The following is a 14,438-nucleotide window of genomic DNA, read 5'->3' as shown; positions in this document are numbered from 1 at the left end:
TTTATCTTTTACGCAAAAATCCTGCGACTTTGATATTAGGGGGTGATTTTAATTGTGTATTACAAGCTAAGGACCAATCCCCTCATTTTAATTATTGTTTCGAGCTACCTTCTCTTGTACGTCAACTACGACTACGCGATGCGTGGGAGGTTAAACACCCCACTTTAGTTAAATTTACATTTTTTACTGCCACGTCAAGTAGTCGACTGGACCGATTGTATATTTCTGATCCCCTTAGTGTTTCTGTTTTAAATGTAGATGTTATTCCAGCCAGTTTTACGGATCATTGTGCCCTTGCGGTTATAATTAATTTGGAGCGTCAGCCTCTTAAACTTTATCGGCCGCTGTGGAAATTAAATGTCTCCTTGCTCGATGACCCTGACATCGAACCTCTAATACAGACGGCGTGGGACATGTGTTTACGTTCTCTGCGATACTATCCGTCTAAGCTTCACTGGTGGATCCACTGTGCGAAGCCAAAACTACGTCGCACTTTAATGTCCTACAGTTATAATAGAGCGCGAGATCTGAAACTGACTTTTGAGTATTATTATTCGGTGCTTCGCGAACTTTATGATACTTCTCGAATGACAGGTGCCCACCTTTCTGAGATTCGGAAAATTAAAGCCAAGCTCCTTAGTATTAAACGGCTTCAGATGGAAGGATTGAAGATTAAATCTAAACCGCCGTCCACCTTAGCACATGAAATGACTTCCATGTACCACCTGTTTCGTCACCACAAGCACCGTCGACGTGTATTGATTGACGGCCTTATGGCAGCTGATGGTTGCCGGCTTACCTTACAGAATCAAATAACCCATGAACTTACCTGCTACTATGAGACCTTATATGCTGTGGCTGATTCTGATCCGCTTGATGTTGATGAGATTTTAACTGCTATCCCATCAGTTTTAACAGAGGACCATAATGTGGAATTTTTAGCTCCTTTTACTGCAGACGAAATTTCAGCTTTCATTGCTTGTTCACCATCTCACAAATCTCCTGGTCCGGATGGCCTTCCTAAGGAATTTTTTGTTCGCTTTTGGACTATTATAGGGCCTGTTTTTACGGATATTGTAAATGAAATCTTGAATGGTGGCACAATTCCAGCCGATTTCAAGAGAGGTACGGTTGTCCTGATACCAAAATCTGCTGGTTTGAAGACAGCTAGTGACTTTCGTCCTTTAACCCTTTTAAATTTTGATTATAAGACGGCTGCTAGGGCTGTTAATGCACGTCTATCCCTCTTGCTTACACCTGTGATAACTCCTTGTCAAAGCTGCTTTCCAGGGCGCTCCATATTGACTCCTCTGGCGGGGTATCGTGATGTCGTGTCGATTGTCGCTGTCACCAATATTTCCTGTGCGCTTTTATTTGTTGATTTTAGTAAGGCTTTTGATCGTGTGTCCCATTCGTTTTTAGAGCTTCTGCTGCGCCGACTCGGTTTTAATGAAAAGGCGCTGCTGGTACTTAAGAATATGACGACTGGTATTTCTGCTAAGATTGACATTAATGGCCAGCTAACGAAGGTCATTGATATTAAACGTGGCGTCCCGCAAGGTAGCCCTTTATCCATGACCCTTTATGCTCTCTCCCTTCAACCACTCCTCACACGTCTCAACTCGACACTTCGTGGTCTTACGATCTCTGGGGTTACCCTGACAGCAACAGCTTATGCTGATGATTTGGTTGTTTTGCTTCGTTCCACCGCAGAAGTGCCGCCGTTGAAAATGGAACTAGATAAATTTTCTGCGGCCTCAGGTTCTCGTATCAACCCCCGTAAAAGCAAACTCCTGAATTTGCGGGGCTTTGAACATGTGGTTGTTCCGTGGGTTACGGCTGTTGAACATCATACACATTTAGGTATCTATCTTGAACGGTGTCCTCTTCGTATGGCTGCGAAAAATTGGCAAGTGGCCATTTCCAAGCTTCAAGGTGTTTTATTCGAACACTCATGGCGTTCGATACCGATACTGCAAAAAAAGCATGTATTAGACACTTATGTTTTATGTAAAGTATATTATGTTGCTCAGTTGTTTCCGCTTCCCAGAATGCAGGGTGCAAAAATGGTCCAGCTTATTAACAGATATATTTGGCGGGGGCACATTTTTAAATTACGTTGTGATGTTCTTACGAAGCCGCGACTTGAGGGCGGCTTGTCGTTCACCGATGTCCGTGTCAAGGCTGCTGCCCTTTATGTTAAGCGCACCCTCCATCTTTTATTTTCTGAGTCCCCGACTGTTACTTCGCGATTATTCCATGTCGTTCGTCCTGCGAGCTTGTCACCGCCTATTAACGTAGGGCCTCTAAATGCGAAGCTACGGCATGTTCGGGACTTCTACATTGAGATTAGTTATCTGGATCTCCACTTCCAACGTCGTCCTGTTTTTACTATGCGAACACTGCTTGACAAATGGCACAGGTCTTCTTCTTCCATCCCGATTGTTTTGCAATATCCCCGTTTTAATTGGCGTCACATATGGACGAATATTAGCTTACCCGTTCATTCAGCACCTGTTGCCTCCCTATGGTATAAGGTAGTTCACCAGCTGATTCCTACGAATGAACGACTTCATCGCATAGGTTTAAGTGTCTCTCCGCTTTGTCAAACGTGTGGTTGTGTTGATACACTCCAACACCGATTTACCTGCGCTGACCGTCTTCGCATGTGGTACTGGCTGCGCCGACGATTGGCGTTACTCACCAGGAGCTCGGAATCGGCATTTACAACTGATATTCTCTGCTGGCCGGACACGGTTTTTTATCCCGGGACAAAGAACAATACCATTATGTGGCTTCTTGGCCGTTACATTTTTGCAGTGGTTGATGGTGATGGTATTTCCGATTTTATTTCGTTTATTGGTTACATGCTTCATGAGTACTGGACGCAACAATCTTTCCCACATCTTAAGAGGGACTTTGCGAATATGCTTAGTATTGTCTTCGAAAAGCAGGGGATTGGTTAAGTTTCCACTTCTCTTGATCGCTCCTGCGCCAGTTACATTAATGGCACCGGTATAGGGGCATACTGATCTCACTTCACGATAGGGAAGACATTGTCGCTAGCTCTTACTTATTTTGCTTTCCTGCCAAGCTTTTACCTGTTTGGATAGACACTGCATCACAAGCCCCGTGTCCACATATCAGTATCACAAGACTCTGAACCAAGGGAAATTACTACGTATTGGTGCCACTGTGCTTCAGTGCAGGGAGGAGGAGACGTCATGGCCAGGCCTCGGATTTCGACCCCTGCCCAACGCGCCTCCCCCGAGCTGCACTGGGTCAACACAGTGAAAGAAATACAAAAAGAAAAAAAATGGATAAAGCATAAAAAAAAATGGATAAGGCGTCGGACTTCGTACAAAAAAAAAAAAAAAAAAAAAAAAAAAAATCCTGGCAGGGTCGGCATTTTGTTAGTTGCGGGCGCGTAGCTAGGCAGTGCGTTCGAATGTTTCCACCTGCGTGCAGTGCAATGTCAATCCTGAGCATCTCGCAGCTGCATCTCGAGACGATCGTGGTAAATATCGCTTCGTGCAAGCGTCAGCGTAGCGTCAGTCGAGCAAAGTCGAGACAAGTCAAGCTGAGAGATGTCACACAGTTAATTAATCGGTACGCGACGCAGACAACGCTTTTCCAAGTGTCCCATGTCACGCACCGCAGAGGGCGAACACCTCCACGCAGCAGAGTGGCGCAGTGGAAGCGTGCTGGGCCCATAACCCAGAGGTCCGTGGATCGAAACCACGCTCTGCTAAAATTATTCTTTTTCTTGGGTGCTTCGAGCTCGTTCACTAAGCCTCGGGTGCGATGATTCAGCGTCAACGGCAAACCCTGTAAGTTCTGAAACGACGACGACGTGGTGTGAAGAATACGAGAAACACTTCCTAAGACGCAGACTTTCTTACGATTCTGCAGCAACTACATTTCTCGATCACAACGTTAATGTCCTTTCGGGCCACACGTGCAACTTTTGCGATATAAAAATCGCACCTCCCCGGCGGGGAATCGAACCCCGGTCTCCCGCGTGACAGGCGGGGATACTAACCACTATACTACCGAGGAATACGCAATCGGTACCTACAATGCACGCTCACTTATGATTCTCAAGTAGGTGATACATCTCAAATCTAGCGTCCCGATGCTTTCAGAGTCAGCTGCTACGAAATAAAAGTATGCCCCAGGTGAGGCTCGAACTCACAACCCCGGCATTGCTCACGGCTACTGCCTTATAAGTACCGTGCGCTAACCAATTGCGCCACTGGGGCTACAGCAGGGTGCTTTCAGTTAGCGGTATTCGCTTTGCTGCCAACCTGTTGTGGCTACAGATCCATCATACGACCGTCACCTGCGGCCATACTGCGACTTTAGCACCCGTCTACGGATGCTTCATACGATTCTTGTTTCATATGCTACACTTACAAGCATATCAGCCGCTTGTCATCACCGAAAAATTGCAGAAAACGCGCGCCTTGCCGTCTGCTACCTGTCCAACGGCGAGGGCAGATGTGTGGCAAGCTCTAAGCTATGCAGGCGCACCATGGCCGAGCAGCTAGAGGGGAGATGCCTTCCTTGGCAGCTCCCTGCAGAGTGCGGAAGACCGGAGTGGCCGCGCCGCCGTTGTCAGTGGACGACACGCAGTTGACGAGCCACCGAGAACGCGTTGCTCCGCGATGTGTAGCAGCCTCTTATTACGAAACGCGAACAGTGGCCCTGTGGCGCAACGGATAACGCGTCTGACTACGGATCAGAAGATTCCAGGTTCGAATCCTGGCAGGGTCGGCATTTTGTTAGTTGCGGGCGCGTAGCTAGGCAGTGCGTTCGAATGTTTCCACCTGCGTGCAGTGCAATGTCAATCCTGAGCATCTCGCAGCTGCATCTCGAGACGATCGTGGTAAATATCGCTTCGTGCAAGCGTCAGCGTAGCGTCAGTCGAGACAAGTCAAGCTGAGAGATGTCACACAGTTAATTAATCGGTACGCGACGCAGACAACGCTTTTCCAAGTGTCCCATGTCACGCACCGCAGAGGGCGAACACCTCCACGCAGCAGAGTGGCGCAGTGGAAGCGTGCTGGGCCCATAACCCAGAGGTCCGTGGATCGAAACCACGCTCTGCTAAAATTATTCTTTTTCTTGGGTGCTTCGAGCTCGTTCACTAAGCCTCGGGTGCGATGATTCAGCGTCAACAGCAAACCCTGTAAGTTCTGAAACGACGACGACGTGGTGTGAAGAATACGAGAAACACTTCCTAAGACGCAGACTTTCTTACGATTCTGCAGCAACTACATTTCTCGATCACAACGTTAATGTCCTTTCGGGCCACACGTGCAACTTTTGCGATATAAAAATCGCACCTCCCCGGCGGGGAATCGAACCCCGGTCTCCCGCGTGACAGGCGGGGATACTAACCACTATACTACCGAGGAATACGCAACCGGTACCTACAATGCACGCTCACTTATGATTCTCAAGTAGGTGATACATCTCAAATCTAGCGTCCCGATGCTTTCAGAGTCAGCTGCTACGAAATAAAAGTATGCCCCAGGTGAGGCTCGAACTCACAACCCCGGCATTGCTCACGGCTACTGCCTTATAAGTACCGTGCGCTAACCAATTGCGCCACTGGGGCTACAGCAGGGTGCTTTCAGTTAGCGGTATTCGCTTTGCTGCCAACCTGTTGTGGCTACAGATCCATCATACGACCGTCACCTGCGGCCATACTGCGACTTTAGCACCCGTCTACGGATGCTTCATACGATTCTTGTTTCATATGCTACACTTACAAGCATATCAGCCGCTTGTCATCACCGAAAAATTGCAGAAAACGCGCGCCTTGCCGTCTGCTACCTGTCCAACGGCGAGGGCAGATGTGTGGCATGCTCTAAGCTATGCAGGCGCACCATGGCCGAGCAGCTAGAGGGGAGATGCCTTCCTTGGCAGCTCCCTGCAGAGTGCGGAAGACCGGAGTGGCCGCGCCTCCGTTGTCAGTGGACGACACGCAGTTGACGAGCCACCGAGAACGCGTTGCTCCGCGTTGTGTAGCAGCCTCTTATTACGAAACGCGAACAGTGGCCCTGTGGCGCAACGGATAACGCGTCTGACTACGGATCAGAAGATTCCAGGTTCGAATCCTGGCAGGGTCGGCATTTTGTTAGTTGCGGGCGCGTAGCTAGGCAGTGCGTTCGAATGTTTCCACCTGCGTGCAGTGCAATGTCAATCCTGAGCATCTCGCAGCTGCATCTCGAGACGATCGTGGTAAATATCGCTTCGTGCAAGCGTCAGCGTAGCGTCAGTCGAGCAAAGTCGAGACAAGTCAAGCTGAGAGATGTCACACAGTTAATTAATCGGTACGCGACGCAGACAACGCTTTTCCAAGTGTCCCATGTCACGCACCGCAGAGGGCGAACACCTCCACGCAGCAGAGTGGCGCAGTGGAAGCGTGCTGGGCCCATAACCCAGAGGTCCGTGGATCGAAACCACGCTCTGCTAAAATTATTCTTTTTCTTGGGTGCTTCGAGCTCGTTCACTAAGCCTCGGGTGCGATGATTCAGCGTCAACAGCAAACCCTGTAAGTTCTGAAACGACGACGACGTGGTGTGAAGAATACGAGAAACACTTCCTAAGACGCAGACTTTCTTACGATTCTGCAGCAACTACATTTCTCGATCACAACGTTAATGTCCTTTCGGGCCACACGTGCAACTTTTGCGATATAAAAATCGCACCTCCCCGGCGGGGAATCGAACCCCGGTCTCCCGCGTGACAGGCGGGGATACTAACCACTATACTACCGAGGAATACGCAATCGGTACCTACAATGCACGCTCACTTATGATTCTCAAGTAGGTGATACATCTCAAATCTAGCGTCCCGATGCTTTCAGAGTCAGCTGCTACGAAATAAAAGTATGCCCCAGGTGAGGCTCGAACTCACAACCCCGGCATTGCTCACGGCTACTGCCTTATAAGTACCGTGCGCTAACCAATTGCGCCACTGGGGCTACAGCAGGGTGCTTTCAGTTAGCGGTATTCGCTTTGCTGCCAACCTGTTGTGGCTACAGATCCATCATACGACCGTCACCTGCGGCCATACTGCGACTTTAGCACCCGTCTACGGATGCTTCATACGATTCTTGTTTCATATGCTACACTTACAAGCATATCAGCCGCTTGTCATCACCGAAAAATTGCAGAAAACGCGCGCCTTGCCGTCTGCTACCTGTCCAACGGCGAGGGCAGATGTGTGGCAAGCTCTAAGCTATGCAGGCGCACCATGGCCGAGCAGCTAGAGGGGAGATGCCTTCCTTGGCAGCTCCCTGCAGAGTGCGGAAGACCGGAGTGGCCGCGCCGCCGTTGTCAGTGGACGACACGCGGTTGACGAGCCACCGAGAACGCGTTGCTCCGCGGTGTGTAGCAGCCTCTTATTACGAAACGCGAACAGTGGCCCTGTGGCGCAACGGATAACGCGTCTGACTACGGATCAGAAGATTCCAGGTTCGAATCCTGGCAGGGTCGGCATTTTGTTAGTTGCGGGCGCGTAGCTAGGCAGTGCGTTCGAATGTTTCCACCTGCGTGCAGTGCAATGTCAATCCTGAGCATCTCGCAGCTGCATCTCGAGACGATCGTGGTAAATATCGCTTCGTGCAAGCGTCAGCGTAGCGTCAGTCGAGCAAAGTCGAGACAAGTCAAGCTGAGAGATGTCACACAGTTAATTAATCGGTACGCGACGCAGACAACGCTTTTCCAAGTGTCCCATGTCACGCACCGCAGAGTGGCGCAGTGGAAGCGTGCTGGGCCCATAACCCAGAGGTCCGTGGATCGAAACCACGCTCTGCTAAAATTATTCTTTTTCTTGGGTGCTTCGAGCTCGTTCACTAAGCCTCGGGTGCGATGATTCAGCGTCAACAGCAAACCCTGTAAGTTCTGAAACGACGACGACGTGGTGTGAAGAATACGAGAAACACTTCCTAAGACGCAGACTTTCTTACGATTCTGCAGCAACTACATTTCTCGATCACAACGTTAATGTCCTTTCGGGCCACACGTGCAACTTTTGCGATATAAAAATCGCACATCCCCGGCGGGGAATCGAACCCCGGTCTCCCGCGTGACAGGCGGGGATACTAACCACTATACTACCGAGGAATACGCAATCGGTACCTACAATGCACGCTCACTTATGATTCTCAAGTAGGTGATACATCTCAAATCTAGCGTCCCGATGCTTTCAGAGTCAGCTGCTACGAAATAAAAGTATGCCCCAGGTGAGGCTCGAGCTCACAACCCCGGCATTGCTCACGGCTACTGCCTTATAAGTACCGTGCGCTAACCAATTGCGCCACTGGGGCTACAGCAGGGTGCTTTCAGTTAGCGGTATTCGCTTTGCTGCCAACCTGTTGTGGCTACAGATCCATCATACGACCGTCACCTGCGGCCATACTGCGACTTTAGCACCCGTCTACGGATGCTTCATACGATTCTTGTTTCATATGCTACACTTACAAGCATATCAGCCGCTTGTCATCACCGAAAAATTGCAGAAAACGCGCGCCTTGCCGTCTGCTACCTGTCCAACGGCGAGGGCAGATGTGTGGCATGCTCTAAGCTATGCAGGCGCACCATGGCCGAGCAGCTAGAGGGGAGATGCCTTCCTTGGCAGCTCCCTGCAGAGTGCGGAAGACCGGAGTGGCCGCGCCTCCGTTGTCAGTGGACGACACGCAGTTGACGAGCCACCGAGAACGCGTTGCTCCGCGATGTGTAGCAGCCTCTTATTACGAAACGCGAACAGTGGCCCTGTGGCGCAACGGATAACGCGTCTGACTACGGATCAGAAGATTCCAGGTTCGAATCCTGGCAGGGTCGGCATTTTGTTAGTTGCGGGCGCGTAGCTAGGCAGTGCGTTCGAATGTTTCCACCTGCGTGCAGTGCAATGTCAATCCTGAGCATCTCGCAGCTGCATCTCGAGACGATCGTGGTAAATATCGCTTCGTGCAAGCGTCAGCGTAGCGTCAGTCGAGCAAAGTCGAGACAAGTCAAGCTGAGAGATGTCACACAGTTAATTAATCGGTACGCGACGCAGACAACGCTTTTCCAAGTGTCCCATGTCACGCACCGCAGAGTGGCGCAGTGGAAGCGTGCTGGGCCCATAACCCAGAGGTCCGTGGATCGAAACCACGCTCTGCTAAAATTATTCTTTTTCTTGGGTGCTTCGAGCTCGTTCACTAAGCCTCGGGTGCGATGATTCAGCGTCAACAGCAAACCCTGTAAGTTCTGAAACGACGACGACGTGGTGTGAAGAATACGAGAAACACTTCCTAAGACGCAGACTTTCTTACGATTCTGCAGCAACTACATTTCTCGATCACAACGTTAATGTCCTTTCGGGCCACACGTGCAACTTTTGCGATATAAAAATCGCACCTCCCCGGCGGGGAATCGAACCCCGGTCTCCCGCGTGACAGGCGGGGATACTAACCACTATACTACCGAGGAATACGCAATCGGTACCTACAATGCACGCTCACTTATGATTCTCAAGTAGGTGATACATCTCAAATCTAGCGTCCCGATGCTTTCAGAGTCAGCTGCTACGAAATAAAAGTATGCCCCAGGTGAGGCTCGAACTCACAACCCCGGCATTGCTCACGGCTACTGCCTTATAAGTACCGTGCGCTAACCAATTGCGCCACTGGGGCTACAGCAGGGTGCTTTCAGTTAGCGGTATTCGCTTTGCTGCCAACCTGTTGTGGCTACAGATCCATCATACGACCGTCACCTGCGGCCATACTGCGACTTTAGCACCCGTCTACGGATGCTTCATACGATTCTTGTTTCATATGCTACACTTACAAGCATATCAGCCGCTTGTCATCACCGAAAAATTGCAGAAAACGCGCGCCTTGCCGTCTGCTACCTGTCCAACGGCGAGGGCAGATGTGTGGCAAGCTCTAAGCTATGCAGGCGCACCATGGCCGAGCAGCTAGAGGGGAGATGCCTTCCTTGGCAGCTCCCTGCAGAGTGCGGAAGACCGGAGTGGCCGCGCCGCCGTTGTCAGTGGACGACACGCAGTTGACGAGCCACCGAGAACGCGTTGCTCCGCGGTGTGTAGCAGCCTCTTATTACGAAACGCGAACAGTGGCCCTGTGGCGCAACGGATAACGCGTCTGACTACGGATCAGAAGATTCCAGGTTCGAATCCTGGCAGGGTCGGCATTTTGTTAGTTGCGGGCGCGTAGCTAGGCAGTGCGTTCGAATGTTTCCACCTGCGTGCAGTGCAATGTCAATCCTGAGCATCTCGCAGCTGCATCTCGAGACGATCGTGGTAAATATCGCTTCGTGCAAGCGTCAGCGTAGCGTCAGTCGAGCAAAGTCGAGACAAGTCAAGCTGAGAGATGTCACACAGTTAATTAATCGGTACGCGACGCAGACAACGCTTTTCCAAGTGTCCCATGTCACGCACCGCAGAGTGGCGCAGTGGAAGCGTGCTGGGCCCATAACCCAGAGGTCCGTGGATCGAAACCACGCTCTGCTAAAATTATTCTTTTTCTTGGGTGCTTCGAGCTCGTTCACTAAGCCTCGGGTGCGATGATTCAGCGTCAACAGCAAACCCTGTAAGTTCTGAAACGACGACGACGTGGTGTGAAGAATACGAGAAACACTTCCTAAGACGCAGACTTTCTTACGATTCTGCAGCAACTACATTTCTCGATCACAACGTTAATGTCCTTTCGGGCCACACGTGCAACTTTTGCGATATAAAAATCGCACATCCCCGGCGGGGAATCGAACCCCGGTCTCCCGCGTGACAGGCGGGGATACTAATCACTATACTACCGAGGAATACGCAATCGGTACCTACAATGCACGCTCACTTATGATTCTCAAGTAGGTGATACATCTCAAATCTAGCGTCCCGATGCTTTCAGAGTCAGCTGCTACGAAATAAAAGTATGCCCCAGGTGAGGCTCGAGCTCACAACCCCGGCATTGCTCACGGCTACTGCCTTATAAGTACCGTGCGCTAACCAATTGCGCCACTGGGGCTACAGCAGGGTGCTTTCAGTTAGCGGTATTCGCTTTGCTGCCAACCTGTTGTGGCTACAGATCCATCATACGACCGTCACCTGCGGCCATACTGCGACTTTAGCACCCGTCTACGGATGCTTCATACGATTCTTGTTTCATATGCTACACTTACAAGCATATCAGCCGCTTGTCATCACCGAAAAATTGCAGAAAACGCGCGCCTTGCCGTCTGCTACCTGTCCAACGGCGAGGGCAGATGTGTGGCAAGCTCTAAGCTATGCAGGCGCACCATGGCCGAGCAGCTAGAGGGGAGATGCCTTCCTTGGCAGCTCCCTGCAGAGTGCGGAAGACCGGAGTGGCCGCGCCGCCGTTGTCAGTGGACGACACGCAGTTGACGAGCCACCGAGAACGCGTTGCTCCGCGATGTGTAGCAGCCTCTTATTACGAAGCGCGAACAGTGGCCTTGTGGCGCAACGGATAACGCGTCTGACTACGGATCAGAAGATTCCAGGTTCGAATCCTGGCAGGGTCGGCATTTTGTTAGTTGCGGGCGCGTAGCTAGGCAGTGCGTTCGAATGTTTCCACCTGCGTGCAGTGCAATGTCAATCCTGAGCATCTCGCAGCTGCATCTCGAGACGATCGTGGTAAATATCGCTTCGTGCAAGCGTCAGCGTAGCGTCAGTCGAGCAAAGTCGAGACAAGTCAAGCTGAGAGATGTCACACAGTTAATTAATCGGTACGCGACGCAGACAACGCTTTTCCAAGTGTCCCATGTCACGCACCGCAGAGGGCGAACACCTCCACGCAGCAGAGTGGCGCAGTGGAAGCGTGCTGGGCCCATAACCCAGAGGTCCGTGGATCGAAACCACGCTCTGCTAAAATTATTCTTTTTCTTGGGTGCTTCGAGCTCGTTCACTAAGCCTCGGGTGCGATGATTCAGCGTCAACAGCAAACCCTGTAAGTTCTGAAACGACGACGACGTGGTGTGAAGAATACGAGAAACACTTCCTAAGACGCAGACTTTCTTACGATTCTGCAGCAACTACATTTCTCGATCACAACGTTAATGTCCTTTCGGGCCACACGTGCAACTTTTGCGATATAAAAGTCGCACCTCCCCAGCGGGGAATCGAACCCCGGTCTCCCGCGTGACAGGCGGGGATACTAACCACTATACTACCGAGGAATACGCAATCCGTACCTACAATGCACGCTCACTTATGATTCTCAAGTAGGTGATACATCTCAAATCTAGCGTCCCGATGCTTTCAGAGTCAGCTGCTACGAAATAAAAGTATGCCCCAGGTGAGGCTCGAACTCACAACCCCGGCATTGCTCACGGCTACTGCCTTATAAGTACCGTGCGCTAACCAATTGCGCCACTGGGGCTACAGCAGTGTGCTTTCAGTTAGCGGTATTCGCTTTGCTGCCAACCTGTTGTGGCTACAGATCCATCATACGACCGTCACCTGCGGCCATACTGCGACTTTAGCACCCGTCTACGGATGCTTCATACGATTCTTGTTTCATATGCTACACTTACAAGCATATCAGCCGCTTGTCATCACCGAAAAATTGCAGAAAACGCGCGCCTTGCCGTCTGCTACCTGTCCAACGGCGAGGGCAGATGTGTGGCAAGCTCTAAGCTATGCAGGCGCACCATGGCCGAGCAGCTAGAGGGGAGATGCCTTCCTTGGCAGCTCCCTGCAGAGTGCGGAAGACCGGAGTGGCCGCGCCGCCGTTGTCAGTGGACGACACGCAGTTGACGAGCCACCGAGAACGCGTTGCTCCGCGATGTGTAGCAGCCTCTTATTACGAAACGCGAACAGTGGCCCTGTGGCGCAACGGATAACGCGTCTGACTACGGATCAGAAGATTCCAGGTTCGAATCCTGGCAGGGTCGGCATTTTGTTAGTTGCGGGCGCGTAGCTAGGCAGTGCGTTCGAATGTTTCCACCTGCGTGCAGTGCAATGTCAATCCTGAGCATCTCGCAGCTGCATCTCGAGACGATCGTGGTAAATATCGCTTCGTGCAAGCGTCAGCGTAGCGTCAGTCGAGCAAAGTCGAGACAAGTCAAGCTGAGAGATGTCACACAGTTAATTAATCGGTACGCGACGCAGACAACGCTTTTCCAAGTGTCCCATGTCACGCACCGCAGAGGGCGAACACCTCCACGCAGCAGAGTGGCGCAGTGGAAGCGTGCTGGGCCCATAACCCTGAGGTCCGTGGATCGAAACCACGCTCTGCTAAAATTATTCTTTTTCTTGGGTGCTTCGAGCTCGTTCACTAAGCCTCGGGTGCGATGATTCAGCGTCAACAGCAAACCCTGTAAGTTCTGAAACGACGACGACGTGGTGTGAAGAATACGAGAAACACTTCCTAAGACGCAGACTTTCTTACGATTCTGCAGCAACTACATTTCTCGATCACAACGTTAATGTCCTTTCGGGCCACACGTGCAACTTTTGCGATATAAAAGTCGCACCTCCCCAGCGGGGAATCGAACCCCGGTCTCCCGCGTGACAGGCGGGGATACTAACCACTATACTACCGAGGAATACGCAATCGGTACCTACAATGCACGCTCACTTATGATTCTCAAGTAGGTGATACATCTCAAATCTAGCGTCCCGATGCTTTCAGAGTCAGCTGCTACGAAATAAAAGTATGCCCCAGGTGAGGCTCGAACTCACAACCCCGGCATTGCTCACGGCTACTGCCTTATAAGTACCGTGCGCTAACCAATTGCGCCACTGGGGCTACAGCAGGGTGCTTTCAGTTAGCGGTATTCGCTTTGCTGCCAACCTGTTGTGGCAACAGACCCTCATACGACCGTCACCTGCGGCCATACTGCGACTTTAGCACCTGTCTACGGATGCTTCATACGATTCTTGTTTCATATGCTACACTTACAAGCATATCAGCCGCTTGTCATCACCGAAAAATTGCAGAAAACGCGCGCCTTGCCATCTGCTACCTGTCCAACGGCGAGGGCAGATGTGTGGCAAGCTCTAAGCTATGCAGGCGCAACATGGCCGAGCAGCTAGAGGGGAGATGCCTTCCTTGGCAGCTCCCTGCAGAGTGCGGAAGACCGGAGTGGCCGCGCCGCCGTTGTCAGTGGACGACACGCAGTTGACGAGCCACCGAGAACGCGTTGCTCCGCGATGTGTAGCAGCCTCTTATTACGAAACGCGAACAGTGGCCCTGTGGCGCAACGGATAACGCGTCTGACTACGGATCAGAAGATTCCAGGTTCGAATCCTGGCAGGGTCGGCATTTTGTTGGTTGCGGGCGCGTAGCTAGGCAGTGCGTTCGAATGTTTCCACCTGCGTGCAGTGCAATGTCAATCCTGAGCATCTCGCAGCTGCATCTCGAGACGATCGTGGTAAATATCGCTTCGTGCAAGCGTCAGCGTAGCGTC

The 14,438-nt window shown here is 51.3% G+C and overlaps 24 non-coding genes across 24 annotated transcripts; 8 read left to right on the top strand and 16 right to left on the bottom strand.

Moving 5' to 3' along the window:
• Window positions 1-3,987: 3,987 nt before the first annotated feature.
• Window positions 3,988-4,059, bottom strand: Trnad-guc. Its single transcript has one exon. It is a non-coding gene; the product is annotated as a tRNA-Asp (tRNA).
• Window positions 4,060-4,170: 111 nt separating this feature from the next.
• Window positions 4,171-4,262, bottom strand: Trnai-uau. Its single transcript is given in 2 exon segments — window positions 4,171-4,206; window positions 4,225-4,262. It is a non-coding gene; the product is annotated as a tRNA-Ile (tRNA).
• A 441-nt stretch (window positions 4,263-4,703) lies between these two features.
• On the top strand, window positions 4,704-4,776 carry Trnar-acg. The gene has a single exon. It is a non-coding gene; the product is annotated as a tRNA-Arg (tRNA).
• Window positions 4,777-5,348: 572 nt separating this feature from the next.
• Window positions 5,349-5,420, bottom strand: Trnad-guc. Its single transcript has one exon. It is a non-coding gene; the product is annotated as a tRNA-Asp (tRNA).
• A 111-nt stretch (window positions 5,421-5,531) lies between these two features.
• Trnai-uau lies at window positions 5,532-5,623 on the bottom strand. The gene is given in 2 exon segments: window positions 5,532-5,567; window positions 5,586-5,623. It is a non-coding gene; the product is annotated as a tRNA-Ile (tRNA).
• A 441-nt stretch (window positions 5,624-6,064) lies between these two features.
• Trnar-acg lies at window positions 6,065-6,137 on the top strand. The gene has a single exon. It is a non-coding gene; the product is annotated as a tRNA-Arg (tRNA).
• Window positions 6,138-6,719: 582 nt separating this feature from the next.
• Window positions 6,720-6,791, bottom strand: Trnad-guc. Its single transcript has one exon. It is a non-coding gene; the product is annotated as a tRNA-Asp (tRNA).
• A 111-nt stretch (window positions 6,792-6,902) lies between these two features.
• Trnai-uau lies at window positions 6,903-6,994 on the bottom strand. The gene is given in 2 exon segments: window positions 6,903-6,938; window positions 6,957-6,994. It is a non-coding gene; the product is annotated as a tRNA-Ile (tRNA).
• A 441-nt stretch (window positions 6,995-7,435) lies between these two features.
• Trnar-acg lies at window positions 7,436-7,508 on the top strand. The gene has a single exon. It is a non-coding gene; the product is annotated as a tRNA-Arg (tRNA).
• Window positions 7,509-8,066: 558 nt separating this feature from the next.
• On the bottom strand, window positions 8,067-8,138 carry Trnad-guc. The gene has a single exon. It is a non-coding gene; the product is annotated as a tRNA-Asp (tRNA).
• Window positions 8,139-8,249: 111 nt separating this feature from the next.
• Window positions 8,250-8,341, bottom strand: Trnai-uau. The gene is given in 2 exon segments: window positions 8,250-8,285; window positions 8,304-8,341. It is a non-coding gene; the product is annotated as a tRNA-Ile (tRNA).
• Window positions 8,342-8,782: 441 nt separating this feature from the next.
• Trnar-acg lies at window positions 8,783-8,855 on the top strand. Its single transcript has one exon. It is a non-coding gene; the product is annotated as a tRNA-Arg (tRNA).
• A 558-nt stretch (window positions 8,856-9,413) lies between these two features.
• Window positions 9,414-9,485, bottom strand: Trnad-guc. Its single transcript has one exon. It is a non-coding gene; the product is annotated as a tRNA-Asp (tRNA).
• A 111-nt stretch (window positions 9,486-9,596) lies between these two features.
• Window positions 9,597-9,688, bottom strand: Trnai-uau. The gene is given in 2 exon segments: window positions 9,597-9,632; window positions 9,651-9,688. It is a non-coding gene; the product is annotated as a tRNA-Ile (tRNA).
• A 441-nt stretch (window positions 9,689-10,129) lies between these two features.
• Trnar-acg lies at window positions 10,130-10,202 on the top strand. Its single transcript has one exon. It is a non-coding gene; the product is annotated as a tRNA-Arg (tRNA).
• Window positions 10,203-10,760: 558 nt separating this feature from the next.
• On the bottom strand, window positions 10,761-10,832 carry Trnad-guc. Its single transcript has one exon. It is a non-coding gene; the product is annotated as a tRNA-Asp (tRNA).
• Window positions 10,833-10,943: 111 nt separating this feature from the next.
• Trnai-uau lies at window positions 10,944-11,035 on the bottom strand. The gene is given in 2 exon segments: window positions 10,944-10,979; window positions 10,998-11,035. It is a non-coding gene; the product is annotated as a tRNA-Ile (tRNA).
• Window positions 11,036-11,476: 441 nt separating this feature from the next.
• On the top strand, window positions 11,477-11,549 carry Trnar-acg. Its single transcript has one exon. It is a non-coding gene; the product is annotated as a tRNA-Arg (tRNA).
• Window positions 11,550-12,131: 582 nt separating this feature from the next.
• Window positions 12,132-12,203, bottom strand: Trnad-guc. Its single transcript has one exon. It is a non-coding gene; the product is annotated as a tRNA-Asp (tRNA).
• Window positions 12,204-12,314: 111 nt separating this feature from the next.
• Window positions 12,315-12,406, bottom strand: Trnai-uau. Its single transcript is given in 2 exon segments — window positions 12,315-12,350; window positions 12,369-12,406. It is a non-coding gene; the product is annotated as a tRNA-Ile (tRNA).
• A 441-nt stretch (window positions 12,407-12,847) lies between these two features.
• On the top strand, window positions 12,848-12,920 carry Trnar-acg. The gene has a single exon. It is a non-coding gene; the product is annotated as a tRNA-Arg (tRNA).
• A 582-nt stretch (window positions 12,921-13,502) lies between these two features.
• On the bottom strand, window positions 13,503-13,574 carry Trnad-guc. Its single transcript has one exon. It is a non-coding gene; the product is annotated as a tRNA-Asp (tRNA).
• Window positions 13,575-13,685: 111 nt separating this feature from the next.
• On the bottom strand, window positions 13,686-13,777 carry Trnai-uau. The gene is given in 2 exon segments: window positions 13,686-13,721; window positions 13,740-13,777. It is a non-coding gene; the product is annotated as a tRNA-Ile (tRNA).
• A 440-nt stretch (window positions 13,778-14,217) lies between these two features.
• Trnar-acg lies at window positions 14,218-14,290 on the top strand. The gene has a single exon. It is a non-coding gene; the product is annotated as a tRNA-Arg (tRNA).
• Window positions 14,291-14,438: the final 148 nt, after the last annotated feature.

This window comes from Schistocerca piceifrons, unplaced genomic scaffold (genome assembly GCF_021461385.2).
Source record: "Schistocerca piceifrons isolate TAMUIC-IGC-003096 unplaced genomic scaffold, iqSchPice1.1 HiC_scaffold_1684, whole genome shotgun sequence".
NCBI classification, from domain to species: Eukaryota; Metazoa; Arthropoda; class Insecta; order Orthoptera; family Acrididae; genus Schistocerca; species Schistocerca piceifrons.
Note: the sequence above shows the minus strand (reverse complement) of the source record. Positions and strands in the feature narration are given on the sequence as shown.